Source organism: Plectropomus leopardus, chromosome 1 (genome assembly GCF_026936395.1).
Source record: "Plectropomus leopardus strain MGB_pleo_1.0 chromosome 1, ASM2693639v1, whole genome shotgun sequence".
In the NCBI taxonomy this organism is placed as follows: domain Eukaryota; kingdom Metazoa; phylum Chordata; class Actinopteri; order Perciformes; family Serranidae; genus Plectropomus; species Plectropomus leopardus.
Window position 1 is genome coordinate 21819417 of NC_142176.1, and position 16299 is coordinate 21835715.

The 16299-nt window shown below is 39.3% G+C and overlaps 1 protein-coding gene across 4 annotated transcripts in view; it reads right to left on the reverse strand.

Annotated features, from left to right (window-relative positions):
• Nucleotides 1-6326: 6326 nt before the first annotated feature.
• The window catches only part of LOC121942405 (uncharacterized), a 188989-nt gene continuing 179016 nt past the window's right edge, over nt 6327-16299 (reverse strand). For all 4 annotated transcript variants that reach the window (XR_015776608.1, XR_015776607.1, XR_015776602.1 and 1 more), the window contains 5 exons: nt 15160-15251; nt 14784-14864; nt 14386-14495; nt 8214-8275; nt 6327-7171 (listed from right to left, as the gene is read on the reverse strand). The gene's annotated coding sequence lies outside the window, so the exon portion shown is untranslated. The remainder of the gene's footprint in view (nt 7172-8213; nt 8276-14385; nt 14496-14783; nt 14865-15159; nt 15252-16299) is intronic.

Here is a 16299-nt window from a genome sequence, read left to right on the forward strand (position 1 = left end):
ATCATACTCTACTATGACTATTTTCCAAAGATTTTTTTCACAACAAACAATAGCATGACCTTTTTTTGACAATTTTTGATGTTATACTATATCATGAGGTTTTTTTTGATGATTTTTGACATCACAAAATAATATTTTTGATTATTTTTTGACTTTTGACATACTATAGTCTGACTTTTTTTTGACAACTTTTGACTATGTACTTAACCATAACTGTTTTTTTTGGGGGGTATAGTATACTAAGACAAACTCTATAGTACATACACTAGTTTCTGTTGTATTTTTTAGCACAATATTCGATTACTTAATTTTTCAATTTCTTGACATACTTTACTATTAAGTTTTTAAACTGTTTTTTATATATAGTATACTATGATTTAAAAAAGTGTATGTTTTACTATAGAATACGTGTATACGTTTTTTTATATACGATCCTATGACTTTTTTGTTGTTGTTGGGGTTTTTTTTTTACATTTTTTCAACATTGTTTAGTAAGACTTTTATTACAGTTCTACTTGACATAATATACTATGACTTTAGTAATTGTTTTGACGAAGACTTTTTTCAGTTTTCTCAATGACTGTACTATGACTTTTTTTCATTGTACTTACGTTTGCGTTTTTTGTTTTTGTTTCAACATACTATACTGTGAGTTTTTTCTTTTTTTTTTTACATTTATACTATGATTTTTTTCTAACTTTTTTCGACATACTACACTGACTTTTTTTTTCTTTTTTGCCATACTATACTGTGAATAATTCTTTAAGGCATAATATAGTATGAGTTTTATTATTTCTTTGGCATACAACACTTAATTTCTATTTGCACATTTTTTGACACACTACATTATGAATTTCTTTACCATTTTTTACCATACTATTCGATGACTTCTTTTCATTGTTTTATTGACATACTATGCTATGACATTTTTTGACAAACTATACAATGATTTTCTTTACAGGTTTTTTTTGACATTGTCCATGCTGTGTGAAGAGGCCAACAGAACCAGATCATCTACAAAAAGCAAAGTTGCAATTCTGAGGCCTCCAAAGCAGACCCTCCCTCCCCACAGATATATACAGTACAGCACCCTTTATTTAACCAGCTAAAAGACTCACTGAGATTTAACATCCCTTTTCCAAGAGTGACCTGGCCAAGAGTGCAGCTTAAAACAAGGTTACAACTATAAATACAGACAGACAAATACAACTATCACACAACACAAAGAGCGAGCACAACCTCCAGTTAGAATGAGAAAAGTGCAATGATCAAATTTCAGTTACCACTGGAGTAGCAGTCACCCTGACCAATAGTGCTATTTCCTTGACCTTTTAAAAGTGACTTAAATTCCCCCACAGTGATCAGCTCAGACAGTTTTAAGTTCTTCTGTAAGTTATTCCAAGTGGAGGGGGTGGCAAATTTAAAAGCCTTTCTAACATGTTCTGTGTGAACCTTGGGACCGACATCAAAAGAGGACTGTGAGAGTGCAGGCCATATTGATTTTGGTTTTTACACATATATCTACATAAATAAGAGGGAACCAGCCCAAGTAGACTCTTATATATATACCAGGACTATGTTTACAGTATTTTTGACACTCACGTTTGTCCCAGCAGCTTTGCTGATCTGCGTTGAAGAGATTCCTGTGCTGTGAAAAGATGCAAAGAAACAAAATGAATGTGATATTCTTCATTAAAACTTTGAAAAAAATTGAATGTAACCCCTTTGTAATCACCAACATTTTGAACATTAACTAATAGTTGCCAACCAGTTTTCTGTTGGCGTAATAAATGAATATTAGTTTTAACTCTACTTCGAATTGCTCTTTTTGTTCAACTAACAACCTAAATGTTCACATTTTCATTTTGCTATCATATGACAAAGAAATAGAGCAAATAGTCACATTTAACAAGCTAAAAACAGCTTATATTTGCATATTTGTTCTTGACCTAAACAAGTGCTTATAAAGAAAAGTTAACATTTATTTATCTATTTATCCATTTATTTGTTTGTTGTTTGCTTGGTTATACTATGACTTTTAAAATTTCACACACTATACTATACATATATATGAGAGGGTTTTTTTTGTTTTACTGTTTTTGACATACTATACAATAACTTTTTTTTATTTATTTATTTTTTACAGTTTTAATGGCATATTACAGTATGAAAAAACACTTTATATGGCATACTATACTACTTTTTTGAACACTCACATTTGTCCCAGTGGCTTTGCTGATCTGCACTGAAGGGATTCCTGTGCTGTAAAAAAAGAAAAGAAAAAAGAAACAAACTGAATGTTACATTCTTCATATAAACAGTTTAGAGGAAAAAAACACATTATATGACTTTTTACAGTTTTAGTTGACATACTATGACTTTTTATTATTTTTGTGGCATACAATATGACTGCTTTTGCTATTTTTTGACACACTATACAAAGACTATTTTGACATTGTATGGAATATTAGCATGTTTTTAGGTGTTTTTGACACATTGTAGTAAGACTTTTTTTGTTTTGTTTTGTTTTGGTTTTTTTTTACAATTTTTCTTTTTGACATAGTATTCTATGATTTCTTTTTTTATATAGTTTAGTTATGAAGACTGTTAGCTACATAACTGAAATTATATTAATGAAATATCCAAAATGTTGGTTTTTTTCTGTCAGCTGAACAATTGCAAGCTGAGGCGAGTGAAAGTGATCAGAGAAACAAATGCCTGGGTCCGTCCCTCCCCTACACAAGCTCTCGCAGCCCACAGATGTCACACATCTACATGAGTGATCCCTGGGCTTTGAAACCCCTCAGCTGTAAGGACGTTGATATGCTTTAGATGAAAAGCCAGACTATATGTGGGTGGATCTTGTGTTTGGCTTTATTGAAGCTGTATGTAAATCTTCAGGTCACAAGTCTGTTGAACAAAAGCCTGGATGGTGTTCCAGCGTCTTCATCACGGTTAGGTTGACATTTCTTGATGTCTCTCAGCTGAAACCGCTCTCTCACTAGCTGGCATCATTTGGAGGGAAAAGACAAAAAAAAAGGAGGCTGGCCTTCCTGTTATTTCTTCAAATGTAGTGTGCATCAAATCACAGCGTTTTTTCTCTTAGCTGGATCCCTTTGCAGCGCTCCTTTCTTGTTGGTCAGTGATGGTGTGTCTCACTGTAACCCTCATGCAAACAAGCGTGATTATGAGCGTTCCCTCGACCCCTCAATTCTCCAAGTCATCTTGATTGAGTGTGGCAGGCAGAGGAGGGGATGGATATAATGGACTCCACCAACTTTAATGAGACAAATCTCAGCTACAGGCTGACATTTTGAAATAGTCCTTGTGAATGACAGTGTCAGCAGTCACCTTTACCAAAGCTTTCCAGGGATGGTCCCTGTAATGATGGAGGGACTTAAAATGGCCTCCGAGGCGGTGGAGATGGGAGTCACAGGATTAGGGTGCAAAGCCACGCCTCTTGAATGGACTCTTCTGCCACACCCCAAATACACACAAATTACAGCTCTCCTTCACCGACTGTGTCGTGAGATTTGATGGAGGGATTAGGGTGAATGTTCGCTGTTGACCACTGCGAGATTTGTTGAGATGAGCCGTCCCTCACATTAAGTGCCCCGCCCTTGCCTTCCTCGCATTCTTCCCCCTTGTTGCGTGTCTGGTGGCAGACAGGGACAAGCTCTGCTGTCATTACAAACTTAATAAGAGCAGAAGTGAGATTGATGAGAAAAACAGAGGCATCAACTGCTCTTTTAATTAACTCTTGTCCCATAATGGTGCCGGGACAGAGGCGCTGAGCAAAGACTGAGACATTTTCTTTCTCTTTCCACCCCTTTCTGTTTTGTTGCCTCGCTCACCCCCGATAATGAACAGCCTTCTGGGACCCAATTACATCCAAGGCTGCATTAGGAGCACAGCAGGCCCAGTGGAAACTTCAGCTGAGTTTTCCCTCATCTCGCCCCCCCCCACTCACTGTTACCCTGCTGGAGATGGCCTTCACTTGATTGAATTTTGGATGTAACCCCCCACGCACGCACACACGCACGCATATACACACACACCATCCTCTGTAGTCCCTTACCTTCAACAGTTCTGAACCCACATGTGGTTTATGATGGAAGCAGAAGGCAATGTATGCTTGTTGTGTGCTGTCCTTCACGTGATAACTAATTCTACTGAAAAAGTGGCTTTGTATACAATGTGAAAATTGTGGTGCAAATTGGTGGGCTAAAGCATGTTTGTGTATTGTGTCCCTGAGATGTTATATAAATATATATAAATATTCTTGTGAGGACTTGTGAAAAGAGATTAGAATAAGTTAATTGTGGAGTTTTTAAATAAATACCTGCGGGAAATTATTTAAAAATCTATTCAAGTCTTTGTTGTAGACAATGCTGAGTCAATCAATAATATATATTTTCCTAAAAGGCAAACGTATTAATTAACATTTTTCCTAACATTTTCCTGTTAAAATGCAAAAACATAAACTTCTTTTTGCTTTAAGGATTCAGTATATCAGGGACATGTGCCATCACTTAAAATCATGAAAAAATCATTTGATGATGGTGAAACTTAACATTGAGGGACTAAAATGTTTAATCCTTATCAAAAGCTTAATAATAATGTCAAGATAAAAAGACAAAAAAAATACTTTTCTTGGTTAGGACTTAACTACTGGATGGTAGTAAACATAAACAATAATTAATTTTTTTTTTTACATTAATTAAAACAATATTTTTCTTATTCTTCAAAAAGGTCAGACAAATGTCTAGTCGTCATCAACGTTATTGCAGTTCATCCTCTGCATGTCTGGATTTGTTTTTTTTAATGGTAATGAATTGAATATTTGGTGAGACACTTAAGTAAAACCCAACCTCATAGTGGCGCTAGAGGAAAAGTCAGGGGATCATTTAAATCAGTGTGATTCATCAACAGGGAGACCAAGAATGTCAGCACAAATTTTCGCAGTAATCTGTCCACGATATTTCACTCTGAAGCAACATTGCATCACTACAGTCACACCATAGTATGACAATAGAATAAAAAGTATTATATTGGTTATTTTTTGTGTTAAAGGTTTAGTGTGGCATCCAGCGGTGAGGGTGCAGAACTGAAGGTTTTGCCATGTGCCAAACATACAGAACTGCAGTGCCTAACATGAAAACGCGACAACACAAATGGTCCTATCAGGAGTCAGTGTTCGGTTTGTCCATACTGCAGAGCAAAATGGAAGACATGTAAGAGAGGATTCACTCTGTATGTAGATAGAAATGGCTCATAGTAAGGTAACAAAATCAGGATTCTTATTTTAAGGAAAAACATAGTTAAGGATACTGCATACAAGTTGTGCAAATAGATGCCCCTGAATCCTACACACTGGACCTTTAACATACTTACAGAACGTTGACAGACACTTCACTAGAAGCCTGGGAGGCCTTTGTGGGATATGTACAATATGTGATGGGTGAATGTCTTTTAGATAGGGGCTGGCTCTAAATGCTATGCTTGGGGACATCCAAGGCATTAATAACAATTATTGGTGTTCTGTAGTTTCCTCAGACACCTTAAGTGTGGCGTATTGACTGCTATGCTGGAAAGAATGTTGCCTATTGATTTGGCCAAGGCAGAAACTGATGGTGTCCTCTTCCTGTAAGGGTGGAATTAATCCTTACATGTTGGCAGCAAGTAAATAACTTACCTACAGTACAACAACCCCGCAGCTGGAGAGCCAACTCAACCACTGTATATCCTCACTGATGCCTTCTGAAAAGTCAAACAATTTAAGGGATGGGCACAACCAAAAGAATGGAGTGACAGGATTCTGAAAGTAAAAGAAAAAAAAATAAAACATTGATCAATTGCTACAACTCCTGCAAGACAATACTTTCAATAGTGATTGTATAAAATCGGTACTTATAACATTTTCATGAACTTTGTTTTTTCATTTGAAAAAGTCAAATTGGAATTTTACCAAACAAAGCAGATACAGTTTACTTCTGTCAGTAAATGCAAGAAATGTAAGAGTGTTGCAGCATGCAGTAATGTTTTTACTGGTCCATTGTCTTATCCCTAACCAACACTTTGTGTATACTGTACTACCATGCTTGGTCTACCTCCCTGTGGACTATACGGTTACTAACAGCTCATCCACTATTGCTTAGGGGTCTTATTTTGTTCTAGAAGAAAGACTTTATACTGTCAAACTCAGACATCCCATGTGATTGAAGGCCGATGGGCATGGAACTCTCAGAGCTGCCCTCAAAGCTGCAACAATGCCTGCTTTCACACAGCCAACTTGTGGTGGGTGGAGTGGAAGAACAAAGGCAGACTTGTTAGGGTTGAGATGCCTTTATTATTCTTTTATTTGGCTGCAATTTCTTGTCTATCTGCCCATATTCATTAAGATTTTGGCTACATTGGCTTGTGGGGTCTGTGGCTCCAGGAGAAATTACTGTATGTGACTCAAAACACATCAAGCGCTCCACTTTTCTTTTGTAGGAATCAACGTACAGAAACTTAATCATAAAAAATAGATTAATATTCCCTTTAGCTCAACGTGTATTCAACTTGCGCGTGCTAAAACTAATGAAATCAAAACACTGATGTGATTCAGGGCATTTGAACAGATAAATATCAGGCTACAAAATTAAATTATTTCAGTTAAACTATAGCAGTTTCCACCCACACAGATAAATTCTCTAATTATGAATAATGGAGAAATCTTTTCAATCACAACTGGCTCAAGACTTTTTAAGCTTTACTGTACACATTGTGAAAGTATAATTATAGTCACATCTGGCCATCTAAGTACTTCTAATAAAAACCCATTCATTCAGTCATCAAATGAGACCAAATTCACAAAGACACAAAATAACAAAAACTGTACTATACACTCAATTAGACTCCAGAACTTGAGTATAAAGTACGTAAAAGTAATTTATGAAAACTCGGTGAGGTGGAACAAATCCACCTTTTTGTGTATTTCTAGTGCTTATCAGTTATAGATAAATGTCTGTCCCAGGGATCAGAAAGGTGGAATCTGATGTCCAGATCTGCTCAGGAACTTTCCAACTCTGCCCGCGCTGCTGATGGGAACACAAGCTCGGGGAGGTCATCAGCAGACGGTCTTCTCCTCGTCTGTTGGCTCTCTGCTTGACTGATAATCAGAACTCCTCTGCAGTCAGAACACGTGTAAAGCACAAGAGACTTCATTCAGACAATACATGCAATCACTGTTGATCAAAGAGCATTAAAACTCCTGAAAACAAGGGATTTTACAATGCACTTAATCATAACTTTTTTTTATAAAGCAAACAAGATGATGCCTAGGGCTAGGCTTTGTTTAAATTCCCCGGAGGGAGCTTAACAAAGTTTGACAAAATAAATTTAAAGATGTCATAAGGTGTCTAATAACTGAGTTGCATTATGGCAAAAGCAGAATCAAGTGTTTTTGGAGCTTTTGGACCTGGCTGCTTCAATTTTGACTGTTTTTTTTTCATTCAACATTAGTCCTATACCACATTTCTGAAATCCCAGATTTCAGAAATACTTCAACAGAATGACCATTTGTTTATCATTTACTCACCCATTGTTTGGTTAATGTTGTTTGAATTGTAGTAAATGAAGGCCAGGTTTAACAACACCGAAACTATATCAAAACATCTATTTACAAACTCTCACACAATCCCTGCATTCAAATCCAAGTCTCATTTATCCTGCTGCATGCTCTGCGTTTCCCAAAAATATTTATTTTCATTTGCTGCAAACAGACGTGCTACATATGTGAGACTGAGACTGTTTCTGCAGAAGTGTTTGAAATAGTAACAGTTGAACTAGTATTCATGTGTTTGGGAAGTACTAAGTATACGACTGGATAACTAAGACTTAGTTTATACTGTACGAGAAATGTGAGAGTTTTTAAATGGATGTTTAGATACAGATTGTTGTTAATCCTAAAACCCTGTGACTTCAATTAAACATGAATATTTACGGTTTTGGATTCTTCATTCACCGTGGAGGCATGCAAGATAAAGTTTTCTTAATGAATTCAGCAAAACACAGGGTGAGTAACTGATATACAGATGGGCATTAATCAAAAAAAGTCCAAAACACTCAAATGTTAGATGCTGTCAACCGGTGACATTACAAGCTTTGGCTAAACAAGACCATATCCTTTTGTGCCTGACACTTTCATGTCTCAGCGTGAATTGACCCACCAGTGCACTGAGCAGGTTTCCAGCGGCTGTTGTGTCACTGAGGCCTGGTCGATATACAGTAGCTGAGGGGAGAAAACATCCACTGTCAGCTGGCAAATTCACAAGGGCTAAAATCCTGCAGTAACAATGCTGCCCAAATCCCCAATCAGCAGTCGCTTGTTATGGCCTTTTCCGAGTCAAAACACAGCCTAATTGCATGAATGGACAAAAAGGTTGATGTTTTTTTTTTATTTGAGGTCTTTAACCAGATGTAAATTCTTGCAGAATGCAAATTTGCTCTGCTTATTCTGGCCAAGCTTCCACTGTGTCCCAATCCCTCTTAAGCTTGTTGTTGACCGCGTCTGCCAGCTTTGTGTACACAATTGGCTCCTCAGCAATTCCAACAGCATTGTTAATGTCTGCCCTTTTGTGCTGCTCGATTCCACCGGAATAAACAGAATCACACATGCAAAATTATTTTCTAACACAGATAATTAGCCGAAGAAACAATCCAGAGTATGAATAATAATGTGCCTCAGTAACATTATAACTTTTAAGCATGGGAAAAGGAGGGATTTGAATGCCAAGGGAAATGAGCTTATCAAATAAAGCTTGAAAATGTGCAGTGAATGAAATGAGTCAATCATTTTAATGTGAGATGGGAGCCCTGAGGAGAATAAATAAGCAATCGTCACATCATGCAGGGAGAACAAATGAGCATGGTACACAATTAGGCAGGGTCACATTCTGCCAGAGTTGTGAGCGTGGGATGGGCTAATGAGCTGTGTGAGTGAGCGAGCGTGTGTGTGTGTGTGTGTGTGTGTGTGTGCGCATGGGAAGAGAAAGAGGAACTAAAAGATGAAAAAGCTGATCCCTAAGCCCTCAAAATTCTGATGTACAGACTAAGACAGCCAGACACACAAGCTGTAAGTCAGGCAAGAAACAAAAAGACAAAAGTATGAGGGGCTGGTAGAGAAGAGATGGGCTATCAGTCGACTTGGCATCTGGGGCAAGTAGACGTGCGGGCAGACAGAGCGATGGGCAGGTACAGCAGCCAAACAGACAAAAAGAAAAGAAGTGCATCAGAAGGACCAACGGCACAGAGCTTTCAAAGGCGACTCATAGTTATTAACTATTCAATCACATAAAGGAGAGCTGAAGGCGTGAAAGGTTGCGGACCGAAGCACTTTTGCTTCAGTGCATTAAGAGCCTGGTCCAGCACTCTTGCTACGTGAAAGAGAAATAGATTGCCTCCCAGGAAGATGACTGCTCAAAGGAGTTGGCTTTTTCCCCTTAATAACAGCAATCTGCTGTGAAAATCTAACCCTAAGTACCATTTACACTGAATCTAGATAACTTCTGCTCAGAAAAGCGTACAATATGAATATTTCATTCCCTGATATACAAATAAACAGAACAAGCCCCCCCGTCAATCAGGGGACGTTCTCAAAGTAAGTGAACTGGAAGAGCAAACTGCTAATGAACGCCATGCTGCTAGAAACAAACATTTTAAAAATGTCACTGGGGGAATGTTGTGGCCAAAATGGGGAAAAAAATCTGCACAAGAGTATAAAATGTATTTGATTGTATAGACATCGGTGTAATAACCCGTTTATAAAAAGGAAAATCCGCAGTGAAATACAATGTTAATGACGTATACAGTGACATATACACAACATCAACCAGAGCATGAAGGCCGTCCCTCAATTGAAGTAATAGCTCCATCTTTGGCATTTAAGTCAGATATGGACGCACCCTTTAAGCCTCCCGCCCTCCTTCTCACTGGCCTAATTCCCCTTCCTCAGTGGTGGATAAGAGGGATCAGAAATCCATCCATATGCATGGCCAACTATCTGTAGAGGGGATGTCAGGTCTCAGCCCGGCCAGCTTTCTGAAAGTACTGGTAATGACACTTAATGAAAGCTAGGGAGCCGAGCTCTGAGGGGGAAAGCCTGTATATGTGCTCCCTCAGCCCCCACCCGGCGTCCAGACCGGGCCTTCAGTCGCCATAAATAAACAAACATGCTGCGTGAGGATAGATGTGCTATTTCCCTAGCCTCTCTCATGCCATTCCATCCACTGATTTATCTATTTATTATTATTCCCTGGATCTCTGGTTTGCTTTCAGCACACCTCAGTACACCTGGCTGCCTGCAGGCTTTTTTAATGTCCCAAAACATCAGCCGCACTTTGCTCCAGTCACCATGCGGCCCTTAATGGCTGAGTTTGAATCAGCTCTCCAAAAATATACACACACTAAGAGCTGTCGGAGCACCGTAAATCCAGGAAATATGCAGACATGTCACAGATCTCCTCTTATTAGCAATCATTCCACTTTCTGTAATGGATTAAAAAACTCGCAGAACCCCTCCTAACCCTATTTAGGATGTCATCTTCTCAATTGGACTAGTTCAGAATACAAAGGAGCTCTTGTGCCTCTAGTGATGCAGCTGATATGGCTGAAGCTGAGAAGAGAAGGGTGAGGAGGGCACTGCGGTTGCAGTGATGCCTGTGTTGAGAAAGGTGGAGAGGCTCAAAGTAAACAGAAGGAATGAGGGGATAGAGAGGCTCTTCTTAGCACAAGCCCCTAATCAGTACAGTCAACACATGGCAGATTGGGTTCACATCTTTTTCCCCCTCGCTCTCGCTCTGCCTCTGTCCTTCCACTGCCAAAACTTATCCCTTCAATCAGCCCCAATTTCCCTGCTTTCAATCTGAGAGGATATCAGATAGGAATGTGTTGCAGGCAAATGCCAGGTAACACAAATCTGGCTTACTCTGAGGCAAGGTGATATTGGCTGAGAAAAATGAGATGGCTTCCACTGTGGGACACCATTCCCCCAACAAATAACACGTTCTCAAGCAACACATGAAATTCATATTTTATTTAGTAAACTTTAGAAGTTTCCATGGTGATGCTTGGGTGACGTGTTTACTTTGAAGTGCTGTGTGTGATCTCGGTGAACACTAACAGCAACTAACAGGTATCTGTCCTTCTGACAAGGGGAGAGAGCATCCTTTGGTCAGTTGGGTGAAAAGTCTGCTAAGTCTTGAGGCTTAAACTCTTCCCAGAGAGGGAGTTGAGACTTTCTCTTCTGCTGCACCGTGTCCTTTGATCAACGACATTTCCCAACATCTCCCAGTTAAATGCACAAATGTGTTAACAAGCTTTAGCCATCAGTGGAAGCTGTGCCACACAGGTAGGGATGACACAAGCCGACCAGAGTCGTGCAGATTACAGTGGGGGAGAGGAGTGCTAAACATGGCTGTATGTAAAGGAGAGGCTCTGCTCTGTGCGATAGAAAGACAAAATGTGTTGGGGCTGCATTAGCAGCAGGACCCAGAGGCACAACCCGGGGGGGGCGGCGGACTTCAAACACTGATGTACGGGCTGTTCAGGGCTCTCAGGCCGCTGATTTCACAGCCAGAGAACACAGACCATTAGTCACACAAACACACTGAGGCCTATGCTAATCCCAGAACAAGCAAAATCAACATGACAGCCGATAAAATCCTGAGAGTTATGCTGCAGCTTTGCTTTTCAGTGATACTGTCTGTGATGTGCTGGTGAGTGTTTGTATTGACCCGTGTTTCAGATGAGCCACTCTAGAAACACTCGTGCTGTCTGAAAGCTCACTGCTTTGTCACTGACACTGTCTCTGGAGTCGTTCAGAGCAAAAGCACTGAACATGTAGTCACATAGAGAGGCTTGTATAGATTTGCAGTCTCCTTTAGAGGAGAAGCAAGTTTTGCCAGGACTATGACAGGTCATCAGAGTAGAATGAGCAGAGCTAAAGTCATCAAATCGTGTTCTGTCCGCGTACCACGCCACCAATAAGGATGACTTTACAGTGTCTGTGGTAGTAACAAGATACTAATTTTCTTTTGATCATGCGGACAGACTTGCAAGAATTCTGCACTGGGCTTTCAAACTGGCCTCAGAGGCCGAACAAGAGGCATGTGACAATGTCATGTGCTTAGAAAAAGCAACTTTTGTCTAAAAAGACAACACAAAAACATCACGTACTTTACTCAGAGCAATATAGGGCTGCTTGATTATGATAAAAAATAATAATCACGATCATTTTGTTTGATATTGTGATAAAATCATAGTTATTTAACATGATTACTCACTGTCCTCCAGAGCATCATGCAGTTATTGAACATTAACTCTGGTGTTTATTTTTAACACTGGACGTCCTTTAACTTTAAATACAAGTGAACTGAAAAACAATGAAAGCTTTGTGATGCAGCCACGACTGTAACACAGCGAAATACATTTTGAATTGGGTACAATGATTGTCATTGTAGTGACACTCCCAGCTGCTTCTAAACAGATAATGGAGAAATGTCTGTCTGGTGAGTCTCTCCTGAGTTAGTGAAACAAAGGCTGATCCACCTTAACAGTCCACCTTAAGGGAGCCTGGTCTGTTTCCAGTGGGAAGCTAACTTAGCTTGCTAACTTCGAGGCTAACTTCTGTCACTTTAATCAGCTGCTGGCGAGCTAGACATGGGCACGTGTCTCGGGTCTTCCGGAGTTGTAGCATTTATTCTTTAACAAACAGCCTCAACTGTTTGACACATCACACAGCCGCTTTTCACGTCAAACTCTCTGCTCCTCTCTGCAGCCTCACTGTCACTATCACCGGCACATGCACGTTTGCTCTCCCCGCTCATGCTCGCTGTCGCTCGTGCTCTCTCTCTCGGCTGTCTGACAGCGAAGTTTCAAAACAACCAGAGAGGCAGCGCGCTGGCAGAAAGCAGAAAAACTTCCGGGTTTAGAAACATGTAAAATACCCGGATCTACTGGCCCATAGAGCATGCGCAGTAGAGATTAACGGCAGCCGAACACGGCCGAGTGTGCCTGAGCGGGTAACTTCCGCCAGCAGAGTGATTTCTGGATTAGCGCCTCGCTAGTTTGAATGAGGCATGATTGTATTAATGGCGATCTAAAAAAATATTGTGTGGCCCTTTTAGACTTTCCAAAAGTTATAGAACCAGATGGTTAACATCTAGACTGGGACTCGCTGTTTTCAACCCCTGCTGAAACTTCGGTTTGCACTTTGGAGCATGAGCAAAGGGTGCGCTTGTTTTGCAAAATAAAAGACAAAATGAAAGCAACATCGTAAACTAATCATGCTGCATATAATCGTTTTATCTGGATTATCTTGTTTTGAAAATCGAGGGAAGCCAAAATCATAATCAAAATTAAAATCCGATTAATTACCCAGCCCTACTGCAATATATTCTGTATCTAATGCCCCCTTTAGATTAAAGAGAGACTTACATCAAACTGGACAATATTGTCTTCGATAACCTTTTCTAGTTCTTCTACTGCACCACAGACCAAACCCAATATCACTGATGGCCACGGTCGACAGTGATGTACACCTCTACATGACTGCAGAAATCGGATGACCTTAAATGCACACTATGCAGGACTGATAGTTACTGTTTTTAAACACACTGCCAGAGAAAGTGAAGGTAAAAGTCTACCCCAGACTCACTCTCTTTTGATGTTTAGCCTCCCTATATTTACGTTTGTTCGACACTTTGTTTCTTGGATGCATGCTGCTTACAGTCTGGCACCAGGCCACTAAATTTTTATATAGCCCGACCTCACCCGAGTGTGTTGGGGTACAAACATAGAAAATATGAAAATGCAGGCAGAGGGAGGAGTCTGCAGAAAAACGCAGTGCTATACACACTTCTATTGGGTCATAGGTGATGATTTAGAGAGTTTACTTCTTTATGGATTTATACATTGTTTTTAAGTATACTAAAATTTCTAACTAATAAAATAACTTAAAAATATCAATATTCAATATAATGAGGAAAACTGACAATGAGGGCACTGTTTCTTGGTTAGTGACAGAAAACAACAAAATGACTGTAGTAAACATTAACAATAAGAGAGAAAGAGTAAGCGCAGCTGGTATTAGTGAATCAATACTGTAAAAAATAGCTTTAAAATTGTTTTAAATATTCATAATCAATATGTACCATTAAATGTATTTTTTAACAACACAAGAACCAAAGTAAACTGAGTTAATCATGCTAAAATATTGACAATATGCTCAAGTACATTCTTATTCCATCTGTTATATGATAACCTCAAATATATAATTCTTTTAAAAAACTGTAAAAAATGTGTTGATTTTGCCCAGTGATGTTATTCTCTGGGTGTATATACCTGGATCTCCTCCTCTTCAATCCTCCTCTCATCAAGCTCAGCTTTAAGTCTCCTGACCTCAATTTGCTGATCTTCCCCACCGTCCTGCAGGTGGATTCATGTGCGCCTGCCTGTACACACACATACACAAAAACAAAAAGTACACTGTATTTCACACACTGTTGCATTTGAGAGCAAAGCACATAAATATAACTCTCCTCTGTCCACTTTCTCTTTCTTGGCAGAGATGGATGATCCTCGTGCTTTGCTCTTTTATTTTCAGTGCCAGTTTCATTTGCTTGCCTGCAGCAATGTAGGGATATGATAAAATGTGCATTAGCTATTGTTGGGATAGAAACCAATTATTGTGCAAGTGCAGGGAGACCTCTGCAGTAATGTGGTGTGTACTTAGGCCTTACTTATGTTCCAGGACCGTCTGGTTGACAGTGGAGAGCATCTTGTGGACACGAGAGCCGTCTGACTGAACACAAAACCTCCACCTTGGACAGAGACGGAGACAGAGGAAGAGAGAGATGGGAGTAAAGGACAGAAGCAGTGGGAGGGAAGTAAAATTTATATAAAAATCCCCTATCTACAACATACAGCTGCCGCTTTAATGTACTTCTGTTTTTATAGACTCAAGCTGGGAGTATAAAGCTTGAAAGGAAGAGAGGCAGGGGCTCTGAGAGGCAAGAGGACATTTATGGTGTTAGACTGATGGAGTCTATGTGTGTGTTTTTGTTTGGTCTGGACTACCTTAAACTCATATGAGTTCCTGAGAGATACAATCACTACCTTTATTAAAATCACATGCTCCTCCCAGACTGTCAGCAAAGCCTGCTAATATTTGCGCCACTGCAAGTTGAGCACTCAGCTCTGCTGCAAACCTGACGAAGAAGAAAACATGATGAAAGATTGTTTGAGCAATACTTTCTTGCACAGGAATAACACCAATAATAAATAAAAACTAAAACCACATTTGCTTTATGACAACAAAATTGGAGACCTTTAAATGTGTGCAATTCTCATCACTGTATATGATTAAATACTACAAATGCAATCAAAAATTAAACATATATGTATACAGTCAAGGGTGTAGGTTACGTTTAAACATTGGGTGGGACCACAGACTGTATAAATGGATTTAGCTACTATGATGTCACTCATAAGTTTGTAGACTTGGGTTTTGAAGCCTCGAGTTCGGCATTTTTGCCATCACCATCTTGGGTTTTTGGAGCCAGAGTTGACCATATTTGGGCGAGAGGGTGGAGCTGTGGAAGAGTGAGGGGTGGCTCTGACTCACAGACTGCAGCCACAACTCACAGACAGCCTGTCACTCAAGCAGCCCGACCCCTAAATATGCATAACTTTGGGCCTAAATAAAATCAAAACATAAAAGAAAAAAAACACCTCTTGTACAGTTGTCATAAATGTTAAAATTAGTTATAGAGACCAAAACTGTTTTTTTGTACCAGGCTGTTGACATTACTATTTCTGCCGTAAAGCTGGACATTTTAACATGGGGGTCTATAAGGATTTACGGTGTTTTGGAGCCAGCCTCAAGTGGCCATTTGATGAACTGCAGTGTTTGAGTTTTCCGCTTGGGTGGGACATGTAACGGGAAGTTTGGGGGGGTCCTCTGCCAGACAATTTTGAGAATCAAAAACTTAATTTCCTAATTAAACATTTTTCTGCAAGAGTTGACATTATTGACATATTGATTCTTTCAAAAATGAATCACCAGTAATGTGGATATAGTAACTTGCTGGGTAGTTAAAGACAAATATAAATTAATTAACGGTTAGCACAGGTAAGAAAATTAAATAACTGCACTGTGATACAGCCTTTAAATTCAGGAAAAGACAACACTTACATATTACCATATCCAGAGTCTAAGATGATATCTAGCGTCATATCACAACATAGATATAATAT